The sequence below is a fragment of the Chinchilla lanigera genome, unplaced genomic scaffold (genome assembly GCF_000276665.1).
Source record: "Chinchilla lanigera isolate Chin_1 unplaced genomic scaffold, ChiLan1.0 scaffold00002, whole genome shotgun sequence".
In the NCBI taxonomy this organism is placed as follows: Eukaryota; Metazoa; Chordata; class Mammalia; order Rodentia; family Chinchillidae; genus Chinchilla; species Chinchilla lanigera.
The window spans coordinates 40,968,112-40,990,703 of NW_004955403.1; the positions used below are offsets into that span (position 1 = coordinate 40,968,112).

Here is a 22,592-nt window from a genome sequence, read left to right on the forward strand (position 1 = left end):
AAATCATAAAAATAGGCAAGTAAAAGGTCATACTGGTACAATATAATGTTAATTGAAATTTCTCAAGCAGATTTTCAAATAATGTTGTCTTAAAGAGCATTCTCAAGGCATTATAAAACTTGATTATCAAGTTTTACACTAGATTAGATTTATAATTTTGAGATTATATTTCCAAATGACTAATATCATTTGAGGCTATACAAGTTCCTTTTTTCTCTCACCTCAATCATTATTCTACAACAGAAAGTGAAAACAAAAAGAATAAAACATCTGTAATTTTAGGTGGGTTAATATTTTGCTAAATGAACACTTCCAGAGTTCTCTGTGTCCGCCATTTTTCCAAGGAGAGATATTTCAGCATGAAGATCTGTACACTTTATCTCTCCTTTCTTGACTTCACTTTACTTATAGTTCAAAAGCCATTAGGTGTGAGTCAGCAGGGTGGCATTCATAAGTGTCTGAGGGTAGAGTTAGCACTGCACAATGGTGAGGAGATGCTGGCAGGTTGAGGTGTTTGCCCAGTGTGAGATACTAAGGTCTGAGCCAGATGACCAGAGTGGGTCGAAGGAGGGTAATCCAATTGTCTCAGTTATTTTTCTCTCATTGCTAAGACAAAATACATGACACCCAGAATTAAGGAAAGGAAGGTTTATTCAGCTTACAGTTTGTGGAAGTTTCAGTCCATACTGGTTGGCTCCAAGGCAGAGTGGCACATGGCAGAGGGCAGCAGTTCATGGCAGCAGAAAACAGCAAAAGCAGCAAAAGCAAAAAAGGGGAGGAGTGGCAGCAAGCAGCCCCTTTTCTTCTCTTACATTGTATACAAACTACCTGCCCCAGGGCAGGTGCAGCACTTTCACCCATAATCCCAACACTGGACCATGAATCAATCATAAACTCTAAAAGCCCACCCCATGATTGCATGAGGCTTTGAGGGACATTCAGGTGAGAAGACCACAAGCAGGAGACTACAAATTATTTCATGTTTGCAGGAGTATCTTCAGTGTAGAGTGAGATAGCTGGGTAGATGGGTAAAGCCAGAAATAGTCCTGCAGGTTCCCACCAATAATGCATGGGTGTACAAACACTGCTATCCTATAGCTTTGCAAAATATGTTCTTAGTATTTTTATGGACAAGAAAAGAGTATCTGGGGAACAAGATGTGAGAGTGGAGGGGAGCAAAGGTATCACAAATTATCAAAATGCTGTCAGTATGCATACATACTGAATCCCCAAGGTCGATATAATTATTTTGTATTGCAAACATATACTAAAAAAGAGTACAATTTTTAAAACTATTTTAAACATTTTACAAACCTGGTAGATGAGAAACAGTATCTCAAGTTGTTTTTAAATTGTGTTTATTTGCTTTGAGTACACACACATCATTTTGTATGTGTACAGGACATTTATACATTTTTATTTTGCAGCTTCTGCTCGTATATTTGGCCATTTCTATGGGATTTTTAATTCTTAGCTCCTTAATTTATAAAAGCATTGTCCATCATAATAGAGTTTTTGTTTTGTTTTGTTTTTCTCAGGTACCGGGAACCGAACTCACGACCTTGCGCTTGCCAGGCAGGCGCTTTTGCCGCTGAGCTAAATCCCCAGCCCCCATAATAGAGTTTTAAGAGCTTATAAATTGTCTTTCAAATTTCCATGTGGTGTATCTTAGCATTTGGAAATATGTGAAGAGAACTGTATTTGAAAAATATGTTATATCTATATTTTCTTGTAGTGCTGCTTGATTTTACGTCAGTGTTAGGAAATCTTGCTTTCTTACATCTAGTAATCTGTCCAACTTCAATGAAGTTAACAATATGTAAGATAACAATATGTAATATAACTTTATGTATATATCATTATCATTTTGTTCTAAAACCCTGTATCATTCTTATTGTCTTTGCTTTGTTTTGTTTTTGTCTGTGTTTTTGGCATTTTGCTATTGTTCTTTTTTTCCATTTCTTTTTAAAATAAAAATGAAAATATCACCTCTAAAGTATAAAGAATTGAGCCGTGTTTTCTTGTGAATCATTTCTTTTTATAACAAAAAGATTTGGAAATCTAAGCTCTTGAAAGTACATCCAATTTGTGGTATCAGACACAGATTCAACTTTATAGAGTTCCTCATAGCTGTGCATTTAACCACATATTTTTGTTTAAAAGGTTTTTTTTTTTCTCTCAGAATTATATTGATAGGCCTAATTCTTGAATTTCTGCTCCATGTCTGTTTATGGACTAGTATTATACTAATTTAATTATAGAAACTCGATGGCATGTCTTTTCTAGGGCTGTCTTCCTCCTTTTTTCCTTTTGCAGGTTTTACTTATTGTTCTACTTGTACTTTAGTATCAGTGAGTTGGACTTCAGAAGGAAAAATAAACACTCAAAAATCTCTTCACCTTTTGGAGGACAATTTAAATTGTATACATTATCTTGGGTTAAAAATAAATTATGGTTTTGTTAATTTACATTTTTAATAAATTGAAGTTTTCTTCAGCCAGATTGTGATAAATTTATTCCTACATATATTATCATTTTACGTTGTTGTTGCTCTAGTAAGTGAGGTATTTCTTTCCAGTAGATCATCTGTTCTATAAGGAAGTGTATATTAAGCTACTGATTTTGAGTATTAATTTCACTGTTTTCTTTCTTACTAAATTTGTTGTTCTGACATTTATTTGATTTCGTTATTTCAATTCTTGTGTATTCCATGTAATGTTTCATCTGGAAGTAGATAGACTTTACCTATTTCTTCTCAGTGTTTGTACATTTAATTATTTTGTCTCTTCTAATTTTGGGGGTCAATGAGCCCAAAAGTGAGTGCTCATTTTTTTTGTTACTTATAATATGGATCATGAAAGAACTCAAAAATATGAGCTCCTATGTTCTTGCATGTTTAGTAGTGTTTTCTTAGGTTTTGGTTCTTAAGCATAATTTGGATGTCTGTATAGTCATTGTTTTATACCATTTATTCACTTCATGTATATTTTTATGTTTTTATGATGCTCAGAGAGTTACATTTCATTTACAAAGATAATATTTGCATAATATGTCCTTTATTCTCTAACTTTGTATGGTTCTTTAAAAAATTTATGGCTAACTTTATTTTTCAGCAAATAAATTCTTCATATGCTTAAAATTTTTCTATATGTCAAAAATTCAATACTTTTATTAGGACATTTATTAGGATATGTCTTGGAGGTAACTATTTTCTCAAGTATAAGTTGCCCTTTTTAATGTAGAAATTTCTTTTGCTTCTTTAATGATAACCTTTATTATATTTTAAAATATTATTTCTATTTCATTATTTTTTTCTTTAGTGGCTTCGTTTAGGTATGTTTTGGATAGGTTGTTATTATTCATATCTTTGCTTTAACTTTCTATTTCTATACCTACACTCATGAACCCTAATTGATAGTGTCTCCCTTCTACCATCACTATGACCAACTTCATTGATTTCACTTTTATAGTTCAAACTTACCTCTGAGTGGATTTAGACCTACTAATATTGAGCTCAAGTACTTACAGTTTCACAGCCATAGTATTGAAAGTTTTATTATAGCTGTGTCGTAGTTATGCTATAGGATATGGGTGATTTTTTTCCTTTATTCTCATTGTTCCCCATGTTTGGAGAAGACATAAAGAGATTGAGATTCAGATAAAGAAAATTTTGTTGTGGAAATCAGAAGTCCATCAATTATTTGTGCCAATTCCACTGTTTCTACACTCTATGAGTAAATTTTGATATTCAAATTTGGTATATTTAACTGTCATTTTAAAGAAAATTTGTTACCAATAGAGTTTCACTCTTGCAATTAAATAAATTTAATTTTTAAATATAAATTCATGTTTAACTGAAGCCAAGTGTGGTGGTGCATGCTTATAATTTCAGAAACAAAGAGGCAGAGTTAGGAGGATTGTGAGATTGAAGACAGCCTTGGCTAAAAGCGAGTTCCAGCCTGACCTTTGATTACATAGCAAGATATTATTTTTAATTGGTACATAATATATAAAAATTCTATTCAATAATCTGGCACCATGTGATTTTTTAGATGTGCGGACACATTGTACAGTATTTAAATTTGGTTAAATAGATCTATTTCCTCAAACAATTATCTTTTTCTCATCATGAGAATGTTCAGCATCCTTTCTTGCAGCTATCTGAGGTATACTGTGTGTTGCTATCTGTGATTACTGTAATGTCCACAGCACACAGGAACTTCCTGTTGCTTTCTAAGCATAGCTTCTTAACCACCTACCAACCATTCCATGTCCCAGTCCCTGGTGCCTACCATCTTATTTTCAACTTCTGGGATATCAGTTTGTTAAATTCACAGAACAGTGAGATCTTGTGATACTTATCTTTCTGCGCCCAGCTTATTTCACCTAGCATCATGATGCCCAATTCCATTCAGACTCTGAACGACAGAATCTCATCTTTTTGTTAAGGCTGAAGATCTTCCATGTTTATACCACAGTTTCTTCATTCATCAGTTGATGGGCACTCCAGCTGTTCCCCTTTCTTGACTATTTTGTCATTGGGCAAATGATATTAAAATTGTTGATGTGGTCTAAGAAAATACTTTAAGTGTATTTGACAAATTATGACTGTAACTATTTTACAGTACTTCAGTACTATACTTTAAAGAGTAACTTTTGTTTATAATGTTTCCAGTTCCTGTTAAACTGATCTCTTTTTAAGACATATATTGACTAGGTTTCATCTATATTTATTCACCAAATTGCTTGTCTCATCCTGAAACCATTATGTATAGCATCTGTGCAGCAGCAACCTCAGCGTCACCTGGAAACTTGCTAGAAATTCAGAATTTACAGCCCAGTTCAGAGCAACTGAGTCAGAAGCTGCATTCTAACATGTCTGTAGATAACAAAATGATGTTAGCACGTTAAAATGGGATAACATTGACCTAAAGAATAAAAAATATTTGAGTATTGTAAAATATTCTCTTAAAGAGACTACTGGATTATGAGAATAAATTACTATTTGAAATATATATTAATTTGGGACATTGATATGGGTTTTGGACTGTCAAGGAAACTCAGTCAAATTGTTAGTTGTATTTTCTGTGTGATAGAATTTGTCTACATATTCGGCCATCCATGCTTCCAATTTTCTTAATGTGTTTAAGGGCCACACACTCACATTCACTTACACACACACACACACACACACACACACACACACACTTGTCTCTTGAATATTTTTTCTTTAAACAAGTTATGCTCAATGGAACTTTGTTTAAGTGCTTTGTCTCTGCAGTATTCAATTTAGTAGTACATGGGTCTTTCGAGTATTAGTAATTATTAAGAACGTGAGAATTTTTAATTTGATTCAATTCTAACTACTTAAACTTAAACTGATATGTGTCTATTGAGATTTTGGAATGTGGCTAGTGGATCTGAGAAACTGAATTTTTAATTTGATCCAATTTTGGCTATCTACATTAATTTTTCATATGGCAAGTGGTTATTTATTTGATAACAAACTGTATAGTAAAGAATAATAAACTATGGCTTGTTTTTGTATAGCCAGAGATCCAAGAATAACTTTTTTATTTTAAAGAACAATAAACATAGTTGCGCACACACACACACACACACACACACACACACACACATGCAGAGAAAATATGCAATGCTGTAGACACTGTGTGTTGGCCTGCAAAGCCTGAAATACTTATGCCCTCAGATTTTACAGAACAAGCTTTCAAAACCTTGCCATAAGTGATAATTTTACATTGTAGGGCATGCAAAACTACAAAATAAAATTCAAAATAGGTATTTTGGAAAGCATCATTTTCTATCATTCTAGAATTTATACATCTATCATATTAATAGCATTGAGATGCTTGTTTTAAAATTGCATGACACTTTTGAGTATTTAGTGGTATGCAGGCATCAATTTAACTTTTCTAATAGATAATTTAATGCTTTTGTGTTTATGGTTGACAATATAACTATCACCTATAGTTTAATAAAGGCAAAGAAAGTTATATAAATTTTAAGCCTAGTAAAACAAATTCAATTATGTTGAAAACTTTCCTCCATTATTATTATGCATGCTTAGAGACTGGACAGTAAAATTACAAATTTAGAAATCCCTAAAATCTTCTTTTGAGTACCTTTTACTAAAATCTATCATGCTTCTTTTTCAAATTTTTGGTGACTATGACATCTAAGTCTCTAGTTCATTTTTTATACCCTAGATTTTGATTTTGAAGAAACTACCACAATTAAAAAAAAAAAAAAAAAAGAAACTACCACAATTGCATATTGCCTTAATTCCTGGAAAATACATTCAAAAAAGCATTCATGTGGAACTATCAAAAAGTTTACATCAACAAATACATATTAATTCTTAATTCTAAGTAGTTACATCAAGCTTACATTTTAAGGTATATCTAAAATAATTTGAAAAGCATTTTGTATTTTCCTTCCAAATGATTCAGTTCATCAGATCTATAAGACATCTATTTAGTTTTGATTATAATTTCTTAATTTAAGTGTAATATTACTTCATGCCAATGTTTATACTCTGAATAAATATTCTTTCACAATATTATCAAGTTTTACTATGATCTCTGCCAAATACAGAAAATTTCCGTTATCACCCTCATAAACTTTCTTGGATCCTCTTCTGAACATATTTGCCTTGCCAAAATGAAAATTATGTATATTCTATGTACTGTATCAACATGCCATCTCTTCATTTAGTCTGTTCTTGAATAAATATAGTTATTGATTTTTTCAAGTTAGATTTTAATTTTAGGTATTTAGCATAAAGATTAGTGTCCTGTTTACTTATACACATTTTGTCCTTGCTTGTACTCAATCCTTATACTTTCTCAAGTGTTGGTTGGTTTTTATCTTCAGAAAAATTCAGACTAAATGTAAGATTCTTTGTATAAAATAACAAGAATGTGTGTTTTTTATTTGAAAAAAAATGTAATAAACACACTACCATGTACGTCTTGCTCTTTCTAAAATTAAGACTTTCTTTTGTCAGTTGGATAATTTTCAGCCCAGGTGGCTTATGGTTCAATATTCAAAATACATCTGCATTCTGGGATTGTAAGGGAGTATGTTCAGCCTAATTTTTCTTTAGGATTTTTTTTTCCTTTGTTAATTTTTGTTAGAGATCAGTAGTTTTTTTACACAGAAGTGAAAGTAACTTCATGTCCTATTATATCAATGAAGATTTGCTGAAAATAGTAGCTCAGAACTCTGGGCTTTATTTTTGGTGGTACATTCAGTGTTCTTCAGATTTTTTCAGTCTTCCAAATAATTTATTTTGTGTGTATATGTATAATTTTCCAATGTTTGTCTGCTTGTCTTAATAATTGTTGTTTAAAGTGAACATTTTCATAGTTGTCTTCTGATAATTGTAAACTTATAAAATTCATTAGAAAAAACCTAAACTTTATATATTATACAATATAATGCATAAGATATATTTGGAAAATAATCAGCAAATATTTATAAAAGCACTTCATTTTTGTATCAACCAAATTTCTATGAAGAAAATGATCAGTTAATATGATGAGTAAATTATTACATGTAGTTTAGTCCTATGTTAATCTTTATTTATGTTTTAATAACATTTTTATTCATGCTTTGTATCATACTGAAAGCACCATTTACATGAATAAGGAGCTCAGCAATACTTTCATGTTATACTAAATAACAAATAGTTAATATAAGCCATAATTAAAATACATTAAAATCAGCCTGAGGAAAAAAACAAAAAAAAACAAAAAAAAGTCTGAAGATGAAACTAGGTTAGGTCAGTGTGGACTGATAGAATAAAATAGGTGAAGTGACAGGATAGGCAGTGACAAGGCCCCTTTTTATATTTAGCTTATTATTAAGGTATTGTTTTATTTATCTTCTCATTATACCTTTTTGCTGAGTATTTAAAACCAAGTCAAAGTGATACTTGTGTTCATTAAAAGTAACCTTTTGTTATCTATCAAGGTCCATTAAATCTCCTCAGGTGTTACTTTTGAACAATGTTTGGAGTCTCTCAGCTCCTCTGTCAGTGTCATCCATCAGGATAGGTCACAGCCTTGCTTGACCATGTTGCTTTCTGTGAAAGCCTGGGAGACTTTTCCTTCTTGGTGATCTTCCTTTGGCAACTGTAAACTTGTTGATTCTTATCCTCTGGAGTTCAGCACCCTCCCTGTTCAGGAGTTTGGATGACTCACCAAAGTTGTAGAATGTCCTAGAAAAGATTCTCTCAGGTCCTGGGTTCTAGATGACCTCATAGGGCCAGGGCCAAAATATTGGCTGTCCTCTTAGCTCTGTTAACTTTCTAGTTTTAGCCTCTAAACTGGAGTGGTTGAACACTCAGAAGAGAAGATGAGTGACATGGATATTGAAGTGGGAGCAGTAACTTTAACTATTGTAATTATATCTGAATATTAAGCACCTTGTAATATAAAGTATAGATAGAGGACTATTATTTTTTACCAACCATGACTGTTTTATTAATTGAATCCCTGTAGGATTTTAACAGTCAATAATTAAATAGTTTTGCAAAGAAAACAAGATAAAAATCTGCACATAATATTTTAGAATGACAATCATGATGACATTATTGTTGTAACACACTTAAATGTCCATCTTAGTATATAACAGCCTTTTTAGTCAAACATCTTGTGATTGCTAGACATTAAATGACACAAAGAAACTCTCACTGAATTTGTTATCCTTTATTGTGATGTCATCAAAGAAGTTTGTGACATTGTCTGGACTGCTCAGTGTCTAAGTATCTCTAAGTGCACTGACATATATGTACATATAACATATTCATGACAGAAGCCTTTAAAAATGATTAATTAACAGGTGGTTTCATGCTGGTTTGACATATACATCTTATTACAGTTAGCTGAAGTACAAGAGAAAAGCAGATGAGTCTAGAAAAATGTTATCATCGTGAACAGTCTTCGTTTTATATCTTAGAACACTGCTATACCCAGAAGGCATCAACACATTCAGTACACCATGAAATTAGCAATAATAAATACCATGACTATATGGAAATGTTTATCTCTTAACTAAGTTTTAGAACATCTTTTAATAAGACAGCCTTATTGTTCTGCTATGGCAAACAGAAACACTGGAATGGCACCTAGGGTGTAGAAGCAGATTTATTTTATTTCAGTGAGTACTGGTTGAATAATTCCTAAAATGTTAGGCCCCAATCTCTGATGGGCTAGGACTTTTATATCATGCATAAGCAGGAGGTACAAAGGTCAGATAAGACACCCTGCCAGGACTTCTGATTAGTTAGCAGGGTAAGATCATCAGTTATAAGGCTAGATTAATGTTCATGAAGCTTGTTACAATGTTATAATCAGACATCCTGCATATTTGGTTACACTCTTGTGGTTATAGGGGTCAAGAAAGTAGTTACAGAGCCATAAAACAGTGATAGAGCTAGATAGTTTCAAAAAGAACAAAGTTTTAAAATGAACAATTTTCTGTACAGCTTTTCCCTTTCAGTTTTATTTATAGGAAATCTAATTTTTTGACAATGACCAATGTAAAATACACCAAAAAATTGTTTAGTAACATTTATTGGGATGTCTTCCACAAGGCTATGGAAATTACTGAGGTCTCCTTAGTGAACAAGGACTGGAAAAATATTTCCAGGCAGCTGTTCCTTTATTCATCAAGAGAAGTCTTGTTCAATAATCTCTCTAAGCCTAAGCAATCTGCACTTAATTATCTTAACAATTTTTGATGACCTATTGGAAGAAGATCATATTAATTAACATATTACTTTTGACCAATTAAAGATTCTCAAATTATTGTACACAGACAAAAAATACGAACTGCCTTTATAAAACCAGTCTTGGCATCATTTTGATAAGCTGGCAACCTGGTTGGAAGCATATCCTTAACTCTAATTACATGTATTAGCCAAATTAAGTTATAAACAAGTACCTTAAGAATACAAAAAGGCAAAAAGAAAAAAAAAATCTGTTGTGCTCAAACAGAATAGCTTTAAGTATGGTAACTAGTTACAATTTGACAGACAGACAAATAAACACACATAAAACAATTTACCTAATACAAGAGTATACTTGGATGTGTTTGGCCAGGTTGAATTATAGTAACTCTTTTATATAAAACTAGTCAGAACATTTATAGGTCAATTAACAGAGATCTCTTATAACAAAAATTAGAAGGAATAAATCTTTTAACCTATAATCAATATTTTCTTTAAATTTTACCTTGTCTTAAGAATTTTGGCTGCTGTGTGTCTTATTCAATCATTTAGTCTCTGGTTCAGTCATCTCTATATCTTCTGTCACCTATGCAGAACATTTTTTCTTCTAACACTGTGGGATCCCTCTCTATGAGACCTAACATAGTTTGGGCTAACACTGAACTTTTATAAGATTTAGCTTTCACATCTTGACAAGCCTTTAGGTAATTTTTAAGAATTTTGTGGCTCTGCCTGCCCCATGAGCCTGATTGTAATCCTTATTTAAATTCTCAAAAGCTAATTAAAGAATGATAATTTCAGTTGCTCGTGACTGAGGAATCAGTCTGTGGAGTGCCTTCTGTGTAGCTAGAACTACTGGCACATGCTACTATGCCTGGCATGGCCAAGGCATGCAAGGAGGGGAAGTCAACTCCCTACCACATGATTTTACCTGTTGCCCACCAGCCTTGCTTCCATTAGATAACAGGAGTGGGAGCCAGGTGCCTAGAGAGGGTGGGAGCAGGGCATGAGATGTGGACAGTAGCACAGGAAGTGGTGAGGCCCATGATTTTCTTTTAGTTTATCAAAATTAGCCGCCATATGGGTGCCCCTGCAAAGTCCTTTTATTAAGTAAGAAACCATATAATCTCAGCTTGCTATGTCCTCAGATTCCACCTTATTGTTCCAGGTAGGGTCTTTTCAGGGAATAGCTGTAGTGCCCATGAAAAGATCCACCTGGAGAAGGGTCATCTCCATGGGAGTAAGTCAGACAGATCACTTGTTCCCACTCTTCTGCAGAAAGAGTAGAGCCAAGAATCACATTTACATCAGTCAAAATTAATTTATATGACTGAATTAGATATTGAAACTCTTGGATATATTGGGGGATATCTGAGAAAAAGGAGTAGAAATGGCGGTTAATTTGGGAGAGGTCTGTCAAAAAGAAAGGAAAATGAAGTCTAACAAATGTCTGTGCCCCTGCCACATACTAGAGTGGGAACTGGAGAAAGGGACAAGGTTTTGAGGCCAATTGAAGTCCAGACTAGGTATGGGCATGGAGTGGGGTCAGATGTAGCAAGCAGAGCATATGAAACAGTTGTTTAATTATCAGGAAGCCATACAGGAGCGGAGGGAACAGCTCTTGCAGATGTGTGAAACTCTGGGGTTGGGGAAGAACTAGATATGGCAGCAGGAGGCCCTGAAGGAGGTTGAGAATGTGGAGCAGGAGGGTGCAGAATGGAGGGAGCCATTCCAGTGGCAGGAGATTCTGGACACTGCTAGGGAAGAGCAAGATCATTTGGGTCTGTTATCAGAGGGGTGTCTGAATAGATAGGAGAGAAAGAAGGATTTGAGAGGAGCCCATGAGGTGCACAAAGTCAGCATATTATGGAGGCTAAAGAGTGTCTTTATGTATGGACCTTCTGACTATTTTTTTTAGCTTCTTGCAGTAATTGTCTAGTTCCCACAGAATGGAGGGATCGAGGTCCCATTCTCTGGACAGGTAGTATTATGAAAAGGTAGTAGATGCTCAGGCTTCAGATTATATTGGAGGCAGAGATGTTTCATATTTTTTTAGGAGACAGGCTAAGAGAGAAGAGGGAATAGAAGGAGCATGATTCCCCTTTGGGAGCAGAGAAAGGTAACTGTCGTGCCTGGTATGGCAAAATAAGAGCAGCACCAGGGCCTGTACTGAGTATCTTCAGGTGTGCCCAAGGTCATAAGGGAACATGGGCAAATGATTGAGGCAGTCATCACCACAACTGATCAATCATTAAGGGGAGCCAGTTTCCCTAGGAAGCATCTACGATTAGCACTATGTTTAAAGGTACAGAGGAGGAGCGAGCCTTTCTCTGTCCCACGGGATGAGAGGAGAGAGTGGAACTAGGGAGCAGTGGACAGCAGAGAGTAAGGAGGTTTGGTGCAGAGAGGGTTAAACATTCAGAGCTAAAGCACAGCAGTGGCAGTGGCAGCAGTGGCAGGCAGTGGGGGTGTGGGAGGTCTTAAAGGCACAGAGAGTGCTACAAGCCCAGAAGAGGGAGAGAACTTAGCAGATTTGAAGTGGTCAGTATGGCAGGGTCTGGGGAGCTGCCTGGAGGGCAAAGTCCTGCACCAGTGCCACTGGGTGGCCTCAGTGGAAAGAGGCTGGAGATAGGGAGTAGTACCTTCTTCAGAAGGACTCCTTATCACATCATAGTCACAGCACCAATATGTTAAATTATGGCAAGTGAGGAAACAGGGGGAGACTGAGACTATGGGAAAGATTAGGTATTATTCTACCTTTTATTCCAGGCAGGAAGAAATGGGGTGATATCAGCAGCTATCTGGAGGGGAGGCTATACATATATAGGGCTTAGGGTTGGGGATCACAGTCTCGAAGAATCCAGATGAAATGTTGATGTTGCAGCTGTAAGGATAACCAGCGCATGTGTGTAGATAGAGCTGGTGTCAGGGAGACCTCAGATCCGATCCTAAATTTCTTTATGGCCTTTAATTCTTGTTCTCTTAGGGCAGCTTCTTGTGAGTATGAGCAGCATGGAGGTCTCTCTCATGTCAGGCCTGACACAAACATTAAAAAATGCAGGCATAATGGTGACCACAGTGTAGCCTTGAACTCTGCTTTCTTCAGACAGATAGGCCTTTATGTAAGCTGTGTTTACTACCTTCTCTTCTCTGCTTCCCTTCCTTTCTCTATTGTCTTCATGACATTATACAGAAGGAAGGGGGCACTTAGAGAACATAACGTTTAGTGACATAAATTAGGCTCACAAGTTTTTTTTTGTTTTGTTTTTTTGTTTTTTCTGGTTTTTCTCTGGTACCGGGAACCGAACTCACGACCTTGTGCTTGCCAGGCAAGCACTTTGCCTCTGAGCTAAATCCCCAGCCCCCAAAGCTCACAAGTTTAAATATTGCATGGCTTTCCTTATATGAGAAACCCAAAATATACATAATGAGCAAATAAAAGACAGGCGACAGGAAATAGGGAAGTAGGTCTTCTGCAAAAGGGAAGGGGACCAAGGGGTGGAGGGTGATGGGAAGAAGAGGAGAAGGGGACATAAAAAGAACTAAGATGTGTTGTGTATGTGTGCCAGCTCCCCACAAGGACTGTCATCGTTGTGTATTGCAAACATATACTAGTAAAAACTAAAAGCTGGGAAAAGGAAATAAATGTGAGACACGTACATATAGAGAAAGAAAGCATCAGGTTTATTAAGATTTCAAAAACCCAACTGGAGAACCTAAAACAGTGAAGTCATAGAGTGTGTAATCTTAATCTCTCTTAATCAATGGCAATACAATGCCTGCATAAATTATTAGCATATCTGTTTTCATCATGCTAATAAAGCCATTAATATTTCACAGAAATGCATATTTGGAGTTTATTTTTTAATATCTAATTCCATTTAAATTATATAGTCATTAAAAGTCAGTCCTTTAAAAAATTGAAAATTACAATTCAATTAAATTTAAACAAAACTGAAAGTAGCTATTAAAGATGGATAATTGAGCTGCTCTGAGCTAAAGAGTGATACCTTTGTTTACTTTGTAAAATAACCCATTTAATATTGTTTAAGATGTATGTTACTACCTACATCTTACTCATTTTACACATTTGAAAATGCACAATTTATTAAAAAAGCAGTTAATGTAGCAAAACAATAATGACCTATTTCTAATATTGCCTTGATACTTATTTGAAATTCATACAAATTCCCATACTTCTATACAATGCATCCTTCTTGTCTTAGTTACTTTCTTGTTGCTGGGACATAATATCCAATATCCACAATTCTAAGGAGGAAAGGTTTATTTCAGCTCACAGTTTGTAGAGGTTTCAGTCCATAGTCAGCTGGCTCCAAGGCAGGGCAGCTTGGAAGAGAGGCAGAGGAGAAACAGCTCATGACAGCACAGGCAGGAGGCAGGAAGCAACAAACCTGCCTTCTTTTTGTTCATTTACATTTCATTCAGGCTACAAGCCCATTGGTTGATGACACTTGCACCCAGGGTGGAGCTTCCACTATGCACACCCAGAACTATGTCAAACCAATGTTGTTATCACACACCCTTAATCCCAGTATCAAACACCCTAGATCCAGCCATCTCAGAGAAGCCCCACCTATCTGTACATAAGGCTTTGGAAGAACATCAAGACAGAGGATATAAGAGAGACTTTTTTGTTGTTTTTAAATATATCTGACTTTCAAATTGTTCCATATCTTTTGAATTTATGCCTCTACCTCGTTTGTTAAGGTGAACACTTTCCAGTGCCACCAACTAGAATTTTATAAATAGATGTTAATTCTATAGGGAAATTATATTAAGCAACTCTTATGCAAACCATTGATTGGGTTTTAGCTCTCTACCCATTAATTATATTAACAGATACAACTCTAAATGCAAACCGTCATTTCTTGGCAACTACAATCCTACCATATATATTCTTTGAATAATGATCAGTAATATCTACTATGAGTTGTGTTTATTGAAGTCCCATTTTGTGATGTTTCTACAATGTAAAAATGAATTTGGTGACATCCAGGCCTGATCATTTTACAGCCAAGAGCCATTCTTAGACCTTTCACCTCAGTATGGGCAATTTGATATTGTATGCTTCTCTTGGAGTTCATCTTCAAAGAAAAAAAAGCTAGAATATTTTATTTTAGTTTAATTTAGTTTAGTTTAGTGTTTGAGACAGGATCTGGCTATGTTGTTTCAGGTGCTGGCTTTGAACTTGCTCTGTAGCCCAGGCTATCCTTAAACTCTTGTGAATCCTCCTGCCTCATCCTCCCAGCTAGAATTACAGGAGTATGCTACAATGCCAGGTTTGTTTTGTTTTATTTATGAAAATATTAGAAGTAGTGAAATATAGTTCATGTACATTCCATTTTGATATACTGCTTAGAATATATAACACTGTCTTGGTTACTTTTTTCTCATTCCTGGGGCAAAATACCTGACACCCAAAATTAAGGCAGGCAAGGTTTATTTCGCTTACAGTTTATAGAGGTTTCAGTCCATACGTGGCTGGTTACAAGGCAGAGTGGCACATAGCAGAGGGCTATAGTTCACAGTGGTGGAAAACAGCAAAAGCAGCAAGAACTAAAAGGAGGAGTGGCAGCAAGCAGTCTCCTTCTCTCCCTTACATATGCAAACTACCTGCCGCAGGGCAGGAGTAGCTTTCACATCCATAATCAATCAAACTCTAAAAGCCCGCCCCATGACTGCATGAGACTTTGGGGGGACACCTAGACACAAACCATAACAAAAACAAAAGTGAAGCTATTGGTTAGCTTCATAAAAATGTTCTGTCATTTGTCTTTCAAGTGTTTTAATTTTACATATGTACACTCATTCATTTTAAAACATACCATCAAATTCTTAAAGAAACATCTGGACAATCAGAGGCCAGTTATTCCAGTCTGATTCTTTAGCTTCTCTTCTGTCTTTGGGAGTGTTCCCCAGTATGTAATAGTTCAGCAACTCCAAATGGCAAAAGCAGCCCTTCCTATCTTGTACCAGGAGAGGTAATTGCAGAAGTCTTCTTTGGAAAGTAAAATTTCAGCTGACTCTGTAACATACAGAGTTCTGTATGTTTCTGAGAACCATACAGAAGTTGGTGTAAAATCTTTCACATGACCTGAACATTGGTAGTAAGGAATAAAGAAACAGTTCTGTGAATTATATTTTAAAGTTTACTTACATAGGTGCACAGTTTTTAAAATACTTGGGCATTCTCCCCATTATAGAAATGACAGTGTCTTCACAGTTTTTAAAGTTAACATTTTTGGTCTATTTATTTTCACTTTCTTTTGCAGGAAATGTATGCAAGAAGAGTTCTGAGAGTTTGTACTACTCCAGTCTGCTGTGATTAAACAAGACACTGCAGTATTTTGTAAGTTCAACTATTTTTATCCTAGATAAAGAGGAATTTGTGTTTTAGAAAACCACATTTTTTTATTTGGAATTAAGCTTATTCAAATGGACGACTTAATTGATTTTATTTTGTCCCAAGCTTTGCTTTACCTCAGTTTTATTCAATTTAGATAAATAGTAAAAAGCATTTCTTTGTTAGAGTAACTCTGTTTTCCTTTATCCATTAGCCAATATTTTAATACCTTGTGATAAGGACCTTATCAGTTGGTGAGCTCCTTTAAAGAGACTGTACTGTTAGCAATACTGATTTGGCCTGGCTAAACATCTTGGTCTTTAATGTTCTCTGTTTTAATAAACATACATATTAAATTTCATCGGTAGCAACTGCCCTACGTGGCTTCATAAAGACAACTAAATACTATCTTCAGCAAACAGCAAATTCACCTTGGTGCTAATGAAATTATACTTTGCATTCAAAGGTTATGATATTCATCATAGATATGCACTTCATGTCTTTGAAGTATTAGAGTCTTGGTCCTCATTTATTTCATATGTTACAAAGCAAACAAACAGTGGAGATTGTATGGGGCTTAATGAACGACACTAAATTGAATGTTTGTTCAATCTTCCAATTTACAAACCTTTTGACTGTCTCAAAGTCGAGATTTTACTATTCATAATTTCTGAAACACAGTATAAAGGAAATAGATTTTCCTGTCTTTTACAAGCTGAATCTTACACTGAGATAAAATAGTCTCTCTGTCCCCAATTAATTTTCATGACAGATCTCATAGATTGAGAGAATGTAATGCATGTTATTTATTGTGACATTGGCAACAATTTTTTGGCTTTTTATTCATGCAGCCTATTTCCACTAAACAAGAGAAAAAATTACACTACATTGCCTCATAATAAGTGAATGGACAAATCAACTAGATGAAAAATGTATCTGCAGTTTTGATTTCAGTGCCAACATCATCACTCCAAGTACTCTTCATTAGGGTACTTTTGTGCCTTAGTACTTTTATTTATTTTTATTTTTATTTTTTTTGGTTTTTTTCTCCGGTACCAGGAACCGAACTCACGACCTTGCGCTTGCCAGGCAGGCGCTTTTGCCGCTGAGCTAAATCCCCAGCCCCTACCTTAGTACTTTTAAACAACTAATTTCTAATGTGGTTACTTTAAAAGTACACTTAAAAGTCAAACAGATTTTATAAACCTATCTAAGTAATGTGGAGGGCATAAGTCATTTCATAAATGATTTTGAAATTAGATAATAATATATGAAAAGAAAGAAAATTATGTAAATTTCTATATTTTAAATTTAAGTTGTATCCCAGTGATTGCATTTGTCAAACTTTCTATACTTAATTTATTATTTTTCTCCAAGAAAACTCTGAATTTTTATGGTAAGGTACTAAATTTAATAAAGATTTGATTATTTTTTATTAAACAATGATTTGTCTATATATGTATCTGTTGCTTAAATTCCACAACATTTTCAAAATATCAAGTGGAAATAATAGTACAATGATTTTATACAATTTTATATTAGTAAGAATGATTTATTAATGTTTACAATGTATGAAGTCCAATGCATAAAATATGAAGGAATCTGGTGTAGGATTTGACCTACAGTTATATAAATGGCAAAGAGATGTTTTCTGTCAGAATTTCACAAAAATCTTCTTTTGCCTCTTTACTATATTAACTTTATACAGTTCTAAGAAACCTATGCTGGGAACCACGGAAATGTCATCAGAGGTTAGATTAGTCAAATCCAGAAAAGATTTTTAAGAGCAAAGGAAAAATATTTTTGGCTTTGGTCATGTTTTCCTGCTGACTCTGAGAATTTGCCGGCTGGTTAGCTAAGGAAGAATTTGAAACGTATGAAAAAGATGTAAGAAAATATAACATTTGCATTAGGTTTTTCAATAATAGTGTCTTTAATTTAAAAAGTTTAAGGAAATAAATCCCTGGCCAGGGATTTAGCTCAGTGGCAAAACGCCGGCCTGACAAGCACAAGGTTGTGAGTTTGATTCCTGGTACCGGAAGAAAAAACAAAAAAGCAAAAAACAAATACATTTTAAAAAGGCCGGAATGTTAACTAAAATAAATCAGCCTAAATTATAAATAAAGAGCAAAATAAAGGATGGCTAATGGGAAGTAGAGATAGGTCTTTCGCATTTGGGAACGGGATAAAGACACCGAGGAAGGAAAATAGGAGGGAAGGGAAAGGAAATGAAACGAGGAATTGATACCTGTTCTGCACATGTACCAGCCCCACACAAGGCATGCAACATTATGTATGGCAAACATACTAGTGCTCTAATGTAGTAATGCAAAAATTTTAAAATGACATGAAGAAAAAGCATCGTGAGATAATATTCATTTATATCATGAAATTTTATAGGAAAGGTGACAGGTTATTTTGTAGTGATATGAAATATAATAAACACGAACTGTTATTAGTGTGGATCTCCAAACTGTAAGAATTTTAAAAAACAACACTGAGATTCCATCTCACCCCAGAAAGAATGCCTATCATTAAAAACTCAACCAACAAGAGATGCTGGTGAGGCTGTGGGGAAAAAGGAATCCTTCTCCACTGTTGGTGGGAGTGTAGACTGGTGCAGCCACTGTGGAAATCAGTGTGGAGATTCCTCAAAAACCTTGGACTAGAGGTCGCATTTGATCCAGCTATTCTTCTGGATATTTTTCAGAAGAATTAAAAGCATTATATCACAGCTTTATTTGCACACCCATGTCTATAGCAGCACAATTTTTAATAGCCAAATCATGGAAACAATACAAATGCCCATCAACAGAGGAATGAATAAAGAAGATGTGGATTTTTATACAATGGAGTAGTATTCTACCATAAAGAAGGATAACCTTGGGACATTTCTAGGTAAATGGATGCAACTTGAGACCATAACCTTAAGTGAAGTAAATTTGACTTACATGTGTACACATCTCATTGTCTCCCTGGTGTGAGAAACTGAAAGAGTAAATAACGACAAAATGTACAATAGATATTGTAAAATGGGGAGAAGTTGTTAAAAAGGAAGGAGGAACTAGGGTGGGAGAAGGGGAAAGACAAAAATGATAAAAAAGGATAAATAGGGAACAAAGCTTTGTAAAACAGAGAGGAAGAGGTGCTGAAGGGAGCAAGGGGGAATAGGAAAAAAGGAATAAAAATATATCCTGTACAGGTATAAATTTCTTATCATGAATATGACCATTATGTATATCTAAGATATACCAAGAACATAATTTTAAAGCAGAATTTTTAAAGCACTAGTATAACTAAAGGTAAAACTCTATAATTCCCTTATTTTGAAAAACCTGAGTCACAAAGCAGATCCTTCCTTGAAGGGAGGTGGTGTCGGGGGAAATAAGATATTCATCAATTGAACATAAATATTAAAACCTAAGACACATGATCTTGAATTAGTTACCACTTTAAATTCTGTTAGTAGGTGATTAGCATCATCACCTCAGTCAACATTGGTTTTGCTTTTCTGAAATCATACAAAGGAGGAAGTAACTCATTGGCAAACCATCCCACCCTCAGCTATGGTCCCAGGGGATTAACTGTCCAGTCCCTAAAAGGGAATTCGTAGAATTTTTTCTAAAGATTGAAGGGATCAAAGTAGAGCCTCTGCTTTTAGGATGAGAACTACTCTGAGAGCTAGATTGATTTCTGCCGGTTAGAATTCATCTAAATAAATGTTTAAATAAACACGTATAAACAAAATCACCCCGGTCTTCTTGCTGTTCATTATTGGTATGCCTGTAAGAGAAGATTATACCTCATAAGGCAATAGTTTTTAAAGTGTCTCTTTAAAGCTGACATTTTTTTTCTGGTGTTTTAGAGAATTAATGGATTTAGTGAAGAAACATATGTACTTTCTAATTTATTGTGATAATTATTTCAAGATTTTTTTCTAGAAACTTTGCAGAGATTAGCTCAACATGATATTTTTTGATTTTTTTACATTGGAGAAATTGAATGAAATGAGTGTTTAGGCTGAGAACTCTGGGGAATAAAAGAAAAATGCAAAATATGACTACTGGTTCTAAATTTCTACAGTCTCATTGTGGGGAAAATGATTTATATATAAATTATATCTAAAATTACAGTCAGAAAAAATATAAAATATATTGTAACTCCCCGCCTGGTGTACACAAAATTTTAAGATTATCCTTTGTATAATGAATGAAGCACTGCAGGTATTCACAGAGCTACTGTAATTAAATTTGGGAAATGAAATATAGGTAGAGCTGAGATGGATTCTGAAGGGCCGTTATCATAGCTAGGATAACGTAAAGAAGAACAAGCTTGATTTAGGAACTTACTTATTATGTGATGATACATGCTGGGTTTGGAGGTATTGAGGAGAATTCTATGAAATGAAGAAGAGGATAATTTAAATAGGTAAGTCTGATCTCAAACAAAACGGGTCTTAATTTTGAAGGTGGGATGCCTGTGCTTTCTTTAGAGGAGAGAACAGTCACAAAAGACACTTCAGTGACATGCTATCTTATCAGTTGCTGAATAATCAATATAGGGGGAAATGAAAAATTAACAAAGACCCCGCCAAATTTCAGAGTCTAAAAATTCGGAAAAATGTCTGATAAACAGAAATGAAAAGAAGATAGAGGTGGAAGCAGTTGCATGTAGAAATGATGAATAGGGTGAGATCTTCCAATTTTAGGAATGTCATGAACTTACATGTTTTCTAAGAGTTTCCTTATTATTACCTCAAAGTCATTTTCTTGTTTTTTATGTTATTGACATTTTGATGATGAAATAAATGGTTAATTTGTATTCATTTTTTATTCTACATTGTGGCTGTACTTCTAATTTATCTGAAATTGAACTTTTAAGTAGAGTCCTAAAACTTAGGAGTTTTGGAGATGTTGACAGCGATGTTAACTCAGTTTAGAATAGTCCTTACTGTATAAAGTTTAGCGCTGGCATTTAGGAGCAAGTTTTGCTTTAATAAAGAAATCAAATAGTCTGTTTTATAATTATGGAGATTTTATAGCAAGAGTATTAATATGATTCTTCATTTTCTTTGCAAATATTCTTAGTTTCTCAAAAGATTGGCATTTAATTAGAAAGAGTAACCGTGAAGTGACATTAGTTAGCTTGCTCATTCACTAATGTCACCTATTTATCATTGTGGCTAAAGCTAAACCAGACACAGTGATAAACAATGCTAAACTTTGTTGATAAAAACAAAGGGATGCTTGCTGTGCATTTCAAGCATTTATCTAGGTAAGCAATGATTGCAAAATTATATATAGGATATATGCTAGTAGGGCAGATGGAATAGGTATTTCCTGAAAAAATTGATGTAAAAATGAAAAATCTAATCCTCCAAATATTATTGAGAGATAATTTGGGATAAAATATTTGCTAGTAATGATTATGAAGTTTTGTAAAATTTGTACATGTGAACATTTTGGGGCTCCAGCAATTAGTTGTAATCAACGAAAGAACAATGATTTCAGCACTAGAAATTGACATCTCATAAATAATTTTTAGATCTCTTTTATCATTATATTTTACCATACATCACTGTGCATACTTAATTCAATCAGATATTATCTAATTTAAAAACATTTGTGCTGGTTGACACAAATGAAAATGTATACTGTGAACCCAAATCTCTAACATATGATGAATGTTAAAAGCATAATATAAATTGGATAGGAATTTACTTACATCAAAATAAACAAATGCGTTGAACAACAGAAGGGTTTCAGTGTATCACTTTGAGTTTGTTAGACTCACCTTATAGAGAAGATAGAATAGCATTCATCAACATGTGTCTCCTTCATGTCTTATAAGGATGCAGATATGCTGAACTGAGCACCTGTATTCCCAAAAGAAACCGTGTAAAGTATGAGTAAAATGTGCTGAGCATGTCTTCTGTGTTACTCTTTGGTAGACATCGTGAAGTAAATTTAATTGCAATTGCTCAAGGAAACATAGTGGTTATGACACATTTTTGACTATCAGGAAACACAGGGAAAATGCCTGAACTGTCTGGAGGAGTAATGGTTGGAAGTACGTTCCTAAGACAATTAGCTCGGCTATCAACTGTCTTAATAGGCTTCAGATAGAAGTCTTATGGTAGAAAACTCGTAAGTAAGTTTCAGTGAATATCTGAAGGATAGGAAATTTTTATTCCTGGTTGAAAAACCAAGCTTGTGTTGTAGATGTCAACCATGTGGAAATCAAAGATATTTCATTATGAAAGTTAAAGTTTATGATTTCTTAATTTGGGTAACATGTATATTCATCTAGCATATGTTACTGTCCATTTAAATACATCAATTGGGGTATCAATTAAATGTATAAAATTGGGGTACAGTGATCCCTCACCTATCATGGGAGTTACATTCTGGAGACCCCCCATGATAGGTGAAAATCTGTGAAGTAGTAACATTGTATTTATCTTATATTTTAATA

The 22,592-nt window shown here is 34.3% G+C and overlaps 1 long non-coding RNA gene across 1 annotated transcript in view; it reads left to right on the plus strand.

Annotated features, from left to right (window-relative positions):
* The window catches only part of LOC106148370, a 319,876-nt gene that overhangs the window by 227,649 nt on the left and 69,635 nt on the right, over window positions 1–22,592 (plus strand). The window contains exon 2 of the long non-coding RNA XR_001233761.1: window positions 16,048–16,124. This is a non-coding gene — a long non-coding RNA (uncharacterized LOC106148370). The remainder of the gene's footprint in view (window positions 1–16,047; window positions 16,125–22,592) is intronic.